Source organism: Sciurus vulgaris (assembly GCF_902686455.1).
Source record: "Sciurus vulgaris genome assembly, chromosome: 9".
Taxonomy (NCBI): Eukaryota; Metazoa; Chordata; class Mammalia; order Rodentia; family Sciuridae; genus Sciurus; species Sciurus vulgaris.
In genome coordinates, this window is record NC_136469.1 from 89,269,111 (window position 1) to 89,283,052 (window position 13,942).

General features: G+C 36.8%; 1 pseudogene across 1 annotated transcript; it reads left to right on the forward strand.

Moving 5' to 3' along the window:
* The first annotated feature begins 1,318 nt into the window (after positions 1 to 1,318).
* LOC306669822 (V-type proton ATPase subunit E 1-like) lies at positions 1,319 to 2,147 on the forward strand (annotated as a pseudogene). The gene has a single exon. The product of its transcript is annotated as a V-type proton ATPase subunit E 1-like (transcript).
* Positions 2,148 to 13,942: the final 11,795 nt, after the last annotated feature.

Here is a 13,942-nt window from a genome sequence, read left to right on the forward strand (position 1 = left end):
CCTGGTGAGAGGCCTCTTCTTGACTTGTAGAGGGCAACATTCTTACTGTGTCTCACCAGGCCTTTCCTTGTGGCATGTGACTGTCGGGTGGAGGGATCTGGAGAGATCTTTCTCTTATAAGGCCACTGGTTCTATCATTGCCCCATTTTTTGACCCCATTCAGTTTTATTTCCTACAGATCATATCTCCAGATACAGTCACATTGGGAGTTAGGGCTTCAACATAGTAATGGGGGAGGGGCACAATTAAGTGCATAATAGACCTATTAAATGCTAGAGGAAAAATGTGTCATCTCAGAAAATATTCTTACTTGCATTCCCAACTCTTTGTGAACACTTCATTATGAAAATAATGAAATATGGAGATACCATTAAGTATCATTAGTAAGGCAGAAGAACTTGTGAATCACCTAACAATTCTCTCTTTCTCTCTCTCTCTTTTGTGCGTGTACTTTTTCACCAATATGCCACATTTCATAGGTACACAGTGCTTTTCTTGGCATCAATTATGAGTTGGTTTTGAAATTCACTATTACATCAGCTGGTGTGATTACTAATCTCTCCATTCCTTTGGGGTGATGCTGCCAACAGGGGGACAGGTTCTATTAGATTTCAGTTTGTGTTGCTGTATTTGTTCAAACAGTCATACAGAAAGTGGCTCCACTAGCTACTACAGCTTGACCATATTTGTCATGGAAATCAGGTGGACATTTCTGGTGGCTTTGCTTTGCCACTGTTTGCTGAATGCCTTAAACTTGGAGATGATTTAATGTGTTTTGGGCCAAGGGAAGAGAAAACTGAAGCAGCTGCAGCTGCTGGTGTGATACAAATTCACTCCAGGTACCTTTGCAAAGAGCCCTGGAAAAACCATCACCTAACAATTCTCAAGGGCCTACTCTGCACTGAGCACCGTCATAAGCACATATGTATTAACTGATTTCATTCTCATAACCACCTCGTTAGGCAGATCCTATTTTAATTCTCATTTGCAGATGAAGAAATGGAACTATTCCTTATCACACAACCCATTATTTTTTATTTAGTTTACCCATCTTAAATGCTTAGAATGATAATTTTAAATTAACAAGCAGAAACTAAAACAATTAAAAATGACAATAAACTCAAATTAGCAAGTGCAGTGATTCCTCCTACATACTTTTGGACTGGGGATGTAGTTCAGTGGTGGAAAATTTGTTCAGTATGACCAAAGCACTGGGTTCAATCCCTAGTACCTCAAAGAAAACAAGCAAAAAATTTCTTCTAAAGGTTTGAGAATTCCAGCTATTCATATCATGTTAAAGTTGCATACCTTGGGGTTTATAAAATAAAGGAAGTCAGAACTTACTCTGGTTTTGTTCGCCCTATTCTTTCACCACCCTTTTTCGTAACTGAGCTTGAGCCAGTTGCCCACCGGCCTAGCATTGCTTTCCCCATGGCTCTCAGAGATGCTGATGTGCAGAAGCAGATAATGCACATGATGGCTTTCATTGAACAAGAAGCCAATGAGAAAGCAGATGCAAAGGCAGAAGGAGAGTTCAACATTGAGAAAGGCTGTTTTGTGCAAACCCAAAGGCTGAAGATTATGGAATACTATGAGAAGAAAGAAAAACAGATTGAACAGCAGAAGAAAATTCAGATGTCCAATTTGATGAATCAAGCAAGGCTCAAAGTCCTCAGAGCAAGAGATGACCTTATCACTGACTTACTGAATGAAGCAAAATAGAGACTCAGCAAGGTGGTAAAAGATACAACCAGGTACCAAGTGCTGCTGGATGGACTGGTCCTCCAGGGTTTGTACCAGTTGTTGGAGCCCCGAATGATTGTTTGTTGCAGAAAACAAGATTTTCCTCTAGTAAAGGCTGCAGTGCAGAAAGCTATTCCTATGTGCAAAATTACCACCAAGAAGGATGTAGATGTCCAAATTGATCAGGATGCTTAACTGGCTGAGGAAATAGCTGGTGGAGTTGAGATCTATAATGGAGGTCATAAAAAAAGGTTTCCAACACCCTGGAAAGCCAGCTAAATCTCACAGCCCAGCAGATGAAGCCTGAAGTGCAAGAAGCCTTGTTTGGTGCAAATGCCAATAGGAAGTTTTGGGAGGTGAAATTAATCCACTGCTCTACTTCTAAGAAGCAAGATTGTCTATGAAGCTTGCTATGTGGCTTCTTCTTTGTTGTTCTGATATTATATTTATCAATGGATATCCTTCTGTAGCTAGCGCCCTTGGCCTAATGTTAACAATGGGTGGATTCCTCAGTGTGATCAAGACCCACTTGTAGTTTGTCTGAGATGCCACAGCTTTTATTTGGTTCTGCAGCATGAAGAGGAGGGGTCAGATGGTACTTCAAGGACTACACCAAATCTCCTGTTCTTTTCACTGTTGTAATTACCTACTCTCCACGGTGATATGCATGGTGTTTTTTGCTCTTTAGGTGTGGGGTGTGCATTCCTTCCAGCAGTAGTACCTTGTTACCTATTTGGGCCTAGAATTTTTCTTCATCTGTAAATGTGATTTAAGCCGAGAACATTATTTATTAAAACAAAAGATTTATGTGGGAAAAAAAAGATTAAATATGATGGATTGTGGTGATTGTCTACCTACACCATACTTTGATCACAGGCAAATGTAGGAGGAGAAAGAGAACGTGGAGGAGGAGCACTCAGCACCAACATCACTCCAAATGCCATTCCTGACTAGCATTGCTAAAGCACCTATGTCATACCACACCTGTGATGTACCCCTGGACCTTTGATGATATTTCCATGAGGATGAACACCATGGCATTTTCAAAGACCATGCTGAGGTTTATAGATGATCAGACATCTGTTTCACTTAACTTATTTGTAAGATATCAGACATATAATAGCCTACTACTGTGACTGAGATTAAAATTCTAAATAGCCCAGGGTTTTCCTTCTGTTTTTATCTCTGTACCTGTTTCCCACTGTCATACACAATTCTTGTTCTTAAATTGTTGAATCAGAAAAGAGGGAAATAATACCTACACTTTGACATTCCAAACTCAGCTTCCATCATTTTAGTTTTATTGTATCTTAAAACAATTTAACTTTCACTTGTAACCTGGTAGGATGTGGTTGTTTGGTAGTACTTTGGAGCATTAGGTTGTTAGTTTGCAAGGACATGAACATTTGCAATAGCCTACTGTAGCAGTGGCTAATAATTGTGGTTACAGAAATTAATGAGTTAAGAATGGACAGAAAGAATAAAATGAAGGAAAACAATCATTTAACAGTTACAAAATTACTCAAGCAGGGTTCATATTTTAAAATCAGACATATTGTAATACTTACTGAACCCTGTATATATCTTTTGTTCCATTGAGCATGTACTAGAGATTCATTTGACTTTGCAGAATGATACCAAAGAGCATGTGTCTAGGATGATTAGATCACATGAAAGGTTACTGTCATGAATTTAACTGAATTACTTTATTTAAGAAAACATTTAAATTTTATTGTATATCAACTAGAGAATATCCCTAATTCTAAATGACTTTGTTCCAAAGGGCATGGAAGATTCATCCTATAAACATTTCTTTAAAAACTTATTGTAAAATTAAAACCTAAGTTCTCCTCATGGAATTAAATCTAAAGACACATAAAACATTGATTATGTAGTTTCTCCAACTTGGTAGTTCACAAAGAATCACCTGGATTTGTGTTCAAATGCATGTTCCTAGTGCACTTCCATTTCTTTGGAAAGAAGGATCAAGAATTTGCATTTCAAACAAGCTCACAATTGGCACTGATGCTGATGATCACATATGCAAAAACCTGAGTAAAAATGTCATATGCTATATAATTTATCAAAATTTTACAAATGTTTTTCAATATCATGTCTGAGAACAAGAAATTCTCAGTAGCCAGCAAGTCAATTTTGATATAAAATTCACTATGAAAACAGAATATTTACTCCATGGTCAATTGTAAACATGCAAACATGTAGAATTTGTTGGAACATAAGAGCACTAAGGAAGTAGATTGAATTCTCAATCATAATAACCCAGTTACTGTGTGAGATATATGGCACTAAACTCCCAGAATCACTGTATATTTGAGAACAGTTTTATCATAGAATATCCGCAATTTACTAAATTTCAGTCAATGTTTGCCTTTAGTGTATGACTTCAACTATCCTAAAGAGATGGAATAAGGTAAAATGTTTTAAAGAATGATCTGTAAGAAGCACACAAGAGATCAGTAATGACTCAAATTCTGTCACGTTGGTTAGTATTTATTACAAAACAGATAAAATATTGGGAAATGGTAACCAATACTATTGCCATAAATCTTGGAAGCGCATTTGTTGAAACAGAGTACATGATGTTCTGTTACAACAATTCTCATCATTTCAATCATTTCTGTGTTCAGTACCCTCCAGAGTGCTTTTCCCACTGTCTTCTCCCTCAAGTTTCCACTAAAGGGATTAACCTTTCACGGGTCCATCTGTTTCCTGGTCACTTGATTTTCATGAACTTCTATTGTAAAATCACATTGTTAAATTGATGATAGAATCCCTAGAGACAGATTTTGGGCATTATCTGGAGTTTCCTTCCCATAGTGACCTCATGCTGACATTATTTAGGAAAACAAAGGTGGTATTTCAGTGCCTTTAAATACACCAGCTCTCTAGGGCAGCACATCATCTCTTCAGCTCAACTTCTGCTCAGCTCCTCTGACTCTTGGGTCTCATCTTACATACAGGTAATATATTTATACACAATCTTAAATGAGATCTCAGTTGAATCTTATCATACCAAAATCAAATTAAAAAATTTATTAACATGTATATCATCTACTGATAAGGTTTCACAAAGAAGCAATTAAGGATCTGATCATTCCATGTCAGGTTCTGTAGGTGAGTGCAGGGTCTCACTTCCTCTGAGCTGACTTCAGCAATCATTGTACAAAGTGAATGATGTGGAATGAGAACCTGTATGTCCCTTTCCCTGTTTGGTAATTCACCTAGAGCCTCTCTAGTTTCTTCACTAGATGTAGAATATTCACTTTTTCAATATAACTTTGATATGTACATGAGATGGTAGCTTCAAAGTTGATAGGAAAATAATGTAAGTTCTCCTTTTTAGAATTTATTTGTTTGTGTCCATGTTTAAGTAATATTTTCAGTTAGTTTATTAACATCAGTGAACAATTTCCATCAGCTTCACATAGCCCTTTTCTACTTTGAAACAGATGTGTCACTCTTCAAAATGAACACTACAGATTTCTCTATGTTATGAATTTGTTTTCTTTATGTTTTCTATTTCTTTTGTATTTTTCCAGGAAATAATCTTTGTAGCATTTCACATTTTTATCATTGTGTTCTTTTTAGAAATACATTCTCAAACTCCTTAAATATAAATGCATGCATCAACTTATATTTACCCTCTGTGTATACCTGTATATCTTTTGAATTATGTATCTGTCCATATTTTTCTATCTATATGTAGGAAAACCATGTAGGTTTAAACTTTCCTTCATCCTCAATTTTAATGTGTGAATAATCTTCAATTTCTACAAGTAGCTGAAAATACTTTTTCTGATATTTCTTTTCAATTTGAATTTTCTCTTAACAATATCATCAATAGTATAATTATCAAGAAGAAAACTGATTCATTTTCAGTGACTCTACAATAGAAACTGCCCCTACAGTTTACCATGCTACTTTCTAATTTTTTTATGCTGTGCCTTTATAACCTTCTCTCCTGGCATTATGTAAGTTTGGGTGATCTCACAACCATGTAAATGGTCATCCTGAATCCAGTTGCAGCCTCCTCACGTGCTACACTATTTGCACTTTAGAGTGGTTTACTCTTTTTCTGTTTTGTTTCTTTTCAATCTTCCCAGAAGTTCCTACTCATCCATAATCAACTCAAACTTTATTCTTTTTGACTCTAATACCCTGATTCTCTTCATCAATTTGAAATATTAATTCATGTGCTTTCTTAGTAATTTAATGTTTCCATATCATAGCACAACTCTTTAGTCATCAGTGTTCCCTCCAATGCCCATGTTCTGTCATGTCAGGCATGTGTTTCAACTGTCAGAAATCTCTACTGCTTTTCTAAGTGCTTGAAGCACAGTGTGAATGATAAATGCTTTTTGCGTGAGGCAGGAATGAACAGTTAACTGACTCTCACGTGTGCTTTCACAGGACTCAGACCAATATGAGGTTCCTGGTCTTTGCCTTTCTCCTGGCTCTCATGGTTTCCATGATTGTAAGTATGTAGGAAGTTATGAAGAATGTGTTCTCAGTGACCATCCAAAGATTCTGACTCATTCCTTGTGTTATGAACTATTGCACTGCATTGATCAGAATCTGACTTCATAACAAATGAATGCTTTATATGAATTAAGCCATATCATTTTACTAAGGACACAAAACAAATCTTCAATGTATGTATCATTCCCAGGTACTCAATCTGATTGCGTTATATAAAGGCAAAGATATTTGAAAGTGTTGCAGAAATAGTGAAACTGAGAGCTACACTGAAATGTGGGATACAAACCTCTAGGTCACATGGAATCTGAAGAGTTTGATCAAAGAACAAATTTTATTAAAATTAACTCAAATTTGCAGTGTGTCAAAAGAGGAATTTTCAAGCAGATTCTCATAGAACCTCTCTGCTCCAATGTTGGGGGCTGTGCCATGCAGACGGCGCCAGGATGGCGTCTGGCAGTCAGCCAGAGGTTGTTGGCAGTGAGGAGGTTAATTGACATAAGCACACTCAGGTGATTTATTGTCCACGCACACAATGCATGCACGTGTGTTCTCGAGCACTCCTAATCGTGCCTGCTCGGACATCTAGCATCTTGCCTAATTTGCATAAGAGGGTGGCCCTACCCTCCGCCTCCTGGAGGGAATATAAGCGGGCAGTAGGTAGAAGGAAAAAGCAGCAGCAGCCAGCAGAAAGAAGCAGCGAGAAGCCACTAGCAGAAAGACAGCAGAGGCAGCAGCTAGCAGAAAGAAGTGGCAAGCAGAAAGAGAAGCAGTGAGTAGGGCAGATTGTAGCAGCGAGGAAGGCAGATCCTAGAGTGGAGAACTGAGAATACACCTTTAGGTTGCAGATCACAGATAGGCAGAACGCAGTAAGTGGGACACATCACTAAAGCACCTCAGATAGACGCACCCTTAGTTCACAGGATGCAGGATGCACCTTTAAGAAGAAGCTGCAGAAGCCTAGGAGGATATAGAGTCTCTCTCTCTTATGCAAAGCCTCTCTCTCTCTCTCTCCTCTCAAAGCAAGTAAGCCACATTTCCTCTATCCTCTTTAAACAAGCAAGCAAATAAGAAAGCAGCTCAGAAATAGAAGTAGCGTAGTTTCTAGTCCACCACCCATAAGACCCGTGCAAATTGTTGCTGCAGGCGGTGACAAATACCCGCGGATGTGGTATTGCAAAGAGCCAGCAACACTCCAATTCACAAACACTCATTCCCCGATGTGAAATAAAGAATATCTATGGTGCTGAAATGTTTCTCCATTTCACGCCCTTAGGAAATATGAACTAAAGTAAATAGATATTTGTATATAATAAAGTAATTATAGAGAAAGCCTTATTTATGTGCCTTGTAAAATGACATTGAACATAAACAGCAAGGATAGTGTATCAATTACCAAAATTTTACCTTCATTCTGCTTAATCATTATTGTGGCAAATAGTGCATTTCTCTATTAAATTTAGAATTATAAAATTGAGATGTTAGCTAATTCCTCATTTTCTTTTCTTCCTAGGGAGCTGATTCCTCTGAAGAGGTAAGATAGTTCCGAGTAGCAGAAAATGTTACGCTACAGAATGTATTTTACTGATTTATTTGTTTATTTGTTATACAAGGGATTGAACCCAGGTTTGCTTTATTAGTGAGCCACACCCCTAATCCTTTGGAATTTTTGAGAGAGAGACTCATTAAGTTGCTTAGGGTCTCTACATTTTGAGTCTGGTTTTGAACTTGTGATCTTGCATTGCATCCTCAGCCTCCTGAGTTGCTGGGGTTACAGGTGTGTGCCTCCAGTTTTGTCTCATCTGGATCATGAATTCTTTGTTAACCTGTGTATTTCTTTTTTTCATATTTTACAGAAACATAGTCATAAGCACAGTCACAATGTGAGTATTCCCTTTATAATTTTGCAGAGTCCAAATATATTTCCTCCTGAACATCTATTCCACGAAAAAGAAACACCTCTCTCTGACATGTATATATAATGTAAATGCAGAGTTCATTAATTTATTACACATTGGAAGTGATCTGGTTATCTTGTGCATTACTTTAGATGGACACATAATGCTACTCTAAAGAATTAAATCATTCCCCTGAAATTTAACTATTTTATTCTGATCATTTTCTTGAATTAAAGACTAGTTGTAGTTCTCGCTCTATGACATTTACACTTTGTTTAATGCAGTATGGCGGGTTACACAGACATATATGAAGTGTGAATTTCTACCTTCTGATGTGAGGGTTATAAATTTAAAAGTTCATACTGACCATATACAATGATACAAAATTTTTATTTAGTAGACAGCTTTCTTTTTATGTAGTTCCAATGACTACTAGTTTTTCATATTTTGTATATTTTGATTTTTTTAATTGACACCTAGTATTTATACATATAAAAGTAATGCAACACTGTTTTTCTTTTCTTCTTTTTGTTGTCTTACTACTGAGTCTTTCTGTGATACCCAGGCAAACCTAAAGTTCCCATGTTTAGTGATCCTCCTGCCTCAGCCTTCTGACTAGGTGATGACTAGGTAACTAGCCATAAATTCTGGCACAATGTGACCTTCCAATACATGTGTATGATGTGTAATGATCAACAGGGCAATTGGCATGTCTATCAGTTCAGCTGTTTAGCACTTCTTCTTTAGAGGACACTGACATCTTTCTACTCTAGCAATTTTAAAATATGTAATTATTTTTTCAACCATAGTTTCTACCCATTCAGTTACAAACCTATATACCCATTAACAATTTTCTTTCCATCTTTCCATCTCCCATGCTATTCCCAACTGTGGTTACCACTATTCTCATCTTTATTCCTTAAAATAAGGTTTTTGGCTTCTACATATAAGTGACAGAAGCAGTTCTTCTCTCTCTCTTCCTGGCTTTTTCATCATGTCCTTCAGTTACCTCTGTGTTTTTACACATGACATAATTTCATTATTTCTTTATGGCTAGAAAATATTCCATTCTGTATGTATACATATTTTCTTTATGCGTTTGTCCACTGGTGAACGAGTAGGCTGATTCTAGATTTGGAATATGGTGAATTACATTCAACTAAAGTTGTCAGTATATATGTCTCTTTGGCACTACATATACACATTACTGGGATGCTGGAACACATGGGCGTTCTATTTCCAGATTTTTGAGGAACCTCTGTACTGTTTCTCATAATGGTTATCCTAAAATACATTTCCTTCAGCTTCACCAGCATATTTGCATGTGTGTATGTTGTTGAGAGTAGCCATCCTAACGAGAGAGAAATTAATTAACTTCTGATTTTCATAAGAATTTCTCTGATCTTAGTGATGTTGAGCCTTTTTCATATATTACAATTTGCATATCCAGTTTTGAGAATTGTCTCCTCAGGTTATTCACCAAGTTTTCATCAGATTACATACTTTTTGCTGTTATTTAGTTCTTTAGTCTGGAAATACTTTATCAGATGGATACTTTGCAAAGGCTGTTCTTTCTGTTGATTATTTCTTGGTTGTAAAAAAGATATATTATTTAGATGTAATTCTTTTCATCACCATTGCTTTTGTTGTCTGTGATATTAGGTGCTCGACCACTATCCTGCAGCATTTCCACTGTGCTTTCTTTGAGCATTTTCACAGATTTGAGGCTTAAGTTTAAGTCTTTGATCTATTTGGAGTTATAGAATGAGAGGTATGGGTCTAGTGTCTTCTGCACATGCATAAGGAGTTTTCCAACTCACATTTATTGAAGAGATTGTCCTACCTCCAATAAATTTTCTTCCTGCCTTTGTCAAACATCAGTTTGCCAAGAATATATGAATTTGTTTCTGGATTCTTTGTTCTATTTTTCTTTACAGTTTTTTTTATGCCAATATCATGTTTATTTTACTGTCATTATGTTTTGAAGTCAGGTAAAATCTCTGGTTTTAATTTTTTATTTATTCATTTATTTGCTTATTTACATATTTTACTCAAGTTTTCTTTGGATATTTGGGATCTTTTGTGTTCCATTATGAATTTTGATTGTGTTTTCTAGTTCTGTGAAAAATGGCATTGGTTTTTTTTTTTTTATTGTAAACAAATGGGATACATGTTGTTTCTCTGTTTGTATATGGCGTAAAGGCATACCATTTGTGTAATCATAAATTTACATAGAGTAATGTTGTTTGATTCATTCTGTTATTTTTTCCCTTCCCCCCACCCATCCCACCCCTCTTTACCCTCTATACAGTACTTCCTTCCTCCATACTTGCCCCCCTCCCTAACCCTAACTCTAACCCTAACACTAACCCTTCCCTCCCCCCCATTATGTGTCATCCTCCACTTATTAGCGATATCATTCGTCCTTTGGCTTTTTGAGATTGGCTTATCTCACTTAGCATGATATTCTCCAATTTCATCCATTTGCCTGCAAATGCCATAATTTTATCACTCTTTATGGCTGAGTAATATTCCATTGTATATATATACCACAGTTTCTTTATCCACTCATCAATTGAAGGGCATCTAGGTTGGTTCCACAGTCTGGCTATTGTGAATTGAGCAGCTATGAACATTGATGTGGCTGTGTCTCTGTAGTATGCTGATTTTAAGTCCTTTCGGTATAGGCCAAGGAGTGGGATAGCTGGGTCAAATGGCGGGTCCATTCCAAGTTTTCTAAGGAATCTCCACACTGCTTTCCAGAGTGGCTGCACTAATTTGCAGCCCCACCAGCAATGTATGAGTGTACCTTTCTCCCCACATCCTCGCCAACACCTGTTGTTGCTCGTATTCTTGATAATCGCCATTCTAATTGGGGTGAGATGGAATCTTAGGGTGGTTTTGATTTGCATTTCTCTTATTACTAGAGATGTTGAACATTTTTCCATATGTTTGTTGATTGCTTGTAGATCTTCTTCTGTGAAGTGTCTATTCATTTCCTTAGCCCATTTGTCGACTGGATTATTTGAATTCTTGGAGTAAAGTTTTTTGAGTTCTTTATAGATTCTGGAGATTAGTGCTCTATCTGAAGTATGATTGGCAAAGATATTCTCCCATTCTGTAGGCTCTTTCTTCGCATTGCTGGTAGTTTCCTTTGCTGAGAGAAAGCTTTTCAGTTTGAATCTATCCCAGTGGTTGATTCTAGCTTTTATTTCTTGTGCTATGGGAGTCCTGTTAAGGAAGTCTGATCCTAGACCAACAAGGTGAAGATTTGGACCTACTTTTTCTTCTATAATCTGCAGGGTCTCTGGTCTGATTCCGAGGTCCTTAATCCATTTTGAGTTTAGCTTCGTGCATGGTGAGAGATATGGGTTTAGTTTCATTCTGTTGCATATGGATTTCCAATTCTCCCAGCACCATTTGTTGAAGAGGCTATCTTTTCTCCATTGCATATTTTTGGCCCCTTTGTCTAGTATGAGAAAATTGTATTTATTTGGGTTTGTGTCCGTGTCCTCTATTCTATACCATTGATCTACCTTTCTATTTTGGTACCAATACCATGCCGTTTTTGTTACTATTGCTTTGTAGTAGAGTTGAAGATCTGGTATTGCAATATCCCCTGTTTCACTCTTCCTGCTAAGGATTGCTTTAGCTATTCTGGGTTTCTTATTCTTCCAGATGAATTTCATAATTGCTTGCTCTATTTCTGTAAGGTACATCATTGGGATTTTAATTGGAATTGCATTGAATTTGTATAGCACTTTAGGTAGTATGGCCATTTTGACAATATTAATTCTTCCTATCCAAGAACATGGAAGATCTTTCCATCTTCTAATACATCTTATACATCACTTATGTATAAAAATGCGTTGGATTTATGGGCATTGATCTTGTAACCTGCTACTTTACTGAATTCACTTATGAGTTCTAAAAGTTTTCTGGTGGAATTTCCAGGTTCCTCTAAATATATAATCATGTCATCAGCGAACAGGGATAGTTTGAGTTCTTCTTTCCCAATTCGTATCCCTTTAATCTCTTTGGTTTGTCTAATTGCTCTGGCCAGAGTCTCAAGAACGACGTTGAATAGAAGTGGTGAAAGAGGGCATCCCTGCCTTGTTCCAGTTTTTAGGGAGAATGCTTTCAGTTTATCACCATTTAGAATGATATTAGCCATGGGCTTAGCATAAATGGCCTTTACAATGTTAAGGAATGTTCCCACTATCCCTATTTTTTCTAGTGTTTTGAGCATGAAGGGGTGCTGTATTTTATCAAATGCTTTTTCTGCATCTATTGAAATAATCATGTGATTCTTGACTTTAAGTCTATTAATGTGGTGAATTACATTTATTGATTTCCTGATGTTGAACCAACCTTGCATCCCTGGGATGAAACCAACTTGATCATGGTGCACTATCTTTTTAATATGTTTTTGTATGAGATTTGCTAAAAGGCATTGGTATTTTAATAAGGAATTGCATGGAATCTGTTTTGTTATATTTTGTTCTTCAACTATTCAACCCATCTAAAGCCATGGAGAATTTAATCTCTGTATTTTCAAGAACATGACTGACAGATATATGTTCTCATTCTGTTAGTTTGCTTCTCATAGTTTGTATCCTTTCTTCCTTATCCCATTTTATTTACTTTCATTTGGAACCTCTTGCCGGAGAGTTACTGTGTTTCTTTGAAAGCTTCATGTCATCTTGTTGGGCAGGGCTACCTAATTTTTATGTGAGTGCCTCTGCAGAACAAACTGCTCAGTATTGGTCAGCCAGGTATTAACCTGGTCCACAGGAACAGGCAGGATCTCTTGGCTGCTTAGTGAGGCAAAAGGACTAGGGAAAGGCTGGAGGGAGAGCCTGATTGCTTTTATAAATATTTGGAAGGGTAGGGGTACTTTTCATTGAAGACTGGGTGGAAGGATACAAAGGCTGGTTGTGCTCCTTCTCCAGTGAAAGCAAAGATGTTGTAGCCTATTATCTCCCAAATTGGATTGAGGATATTTGAGGACCATAACCTTCTGCAGCAGTGAAGGCCCTAGCTCAGGTGACTCTGGCATGAACATGGACTGCCAGGGGCCTCTAGCTCACTCTGCTCCTAATGAATGAAGGCCTTGTTTCATGGCTGATCTCAAGAGATGTGAATGTAGAAGCTATATGTGTTTTTCCCTTTATATGACAACATGTACTTCTGTGATCTCAAAAAATTCTTCCAAATGCCATGTCATTTGGCACTCTGCCTCAAGCATTTCATGAGGTATGTGTTATCTTTTTAAATTTGTTATGTTTTGTATAGTGGAGTTCTTCAGGCACATACAGTTATACATCTTTCTCATGTTAATGACTGATATTATTTGATTGGACATATCAATTTAATCTGTCTACATATCCCTTACTAAACTACAAAATAGAGGAATTAAAATGTCACCTTAAAAATACTTAGAAGGAATCATGAGTATAATTGATTAACAGGTTATGAAAAGTGTAGTAGAATTACAAAACAGTAAATCCATGATAAGTAAAGAGGTAACGGATATATTCTTCAGAAGAGGAGGGTAAGAAATTTCTCCTTTCTGAAATATTCCTGGACTGGCAAGGCACTAACTTGAAGGTAATATCATAAAGAAGATGTAATGCTCAGATTATAATCAGGAGTTCTACAACATTGTCAATAAACAGGACATACTAATGCTTCGTCATTTTAACTTCTTTTAATATTTTTTTTTAAAGAAGAAACCTAAAGAAAGTTTGAAAATACAATCCTACAATGGATACATAGTTTCTTATTGACATTACTCCTCTAAT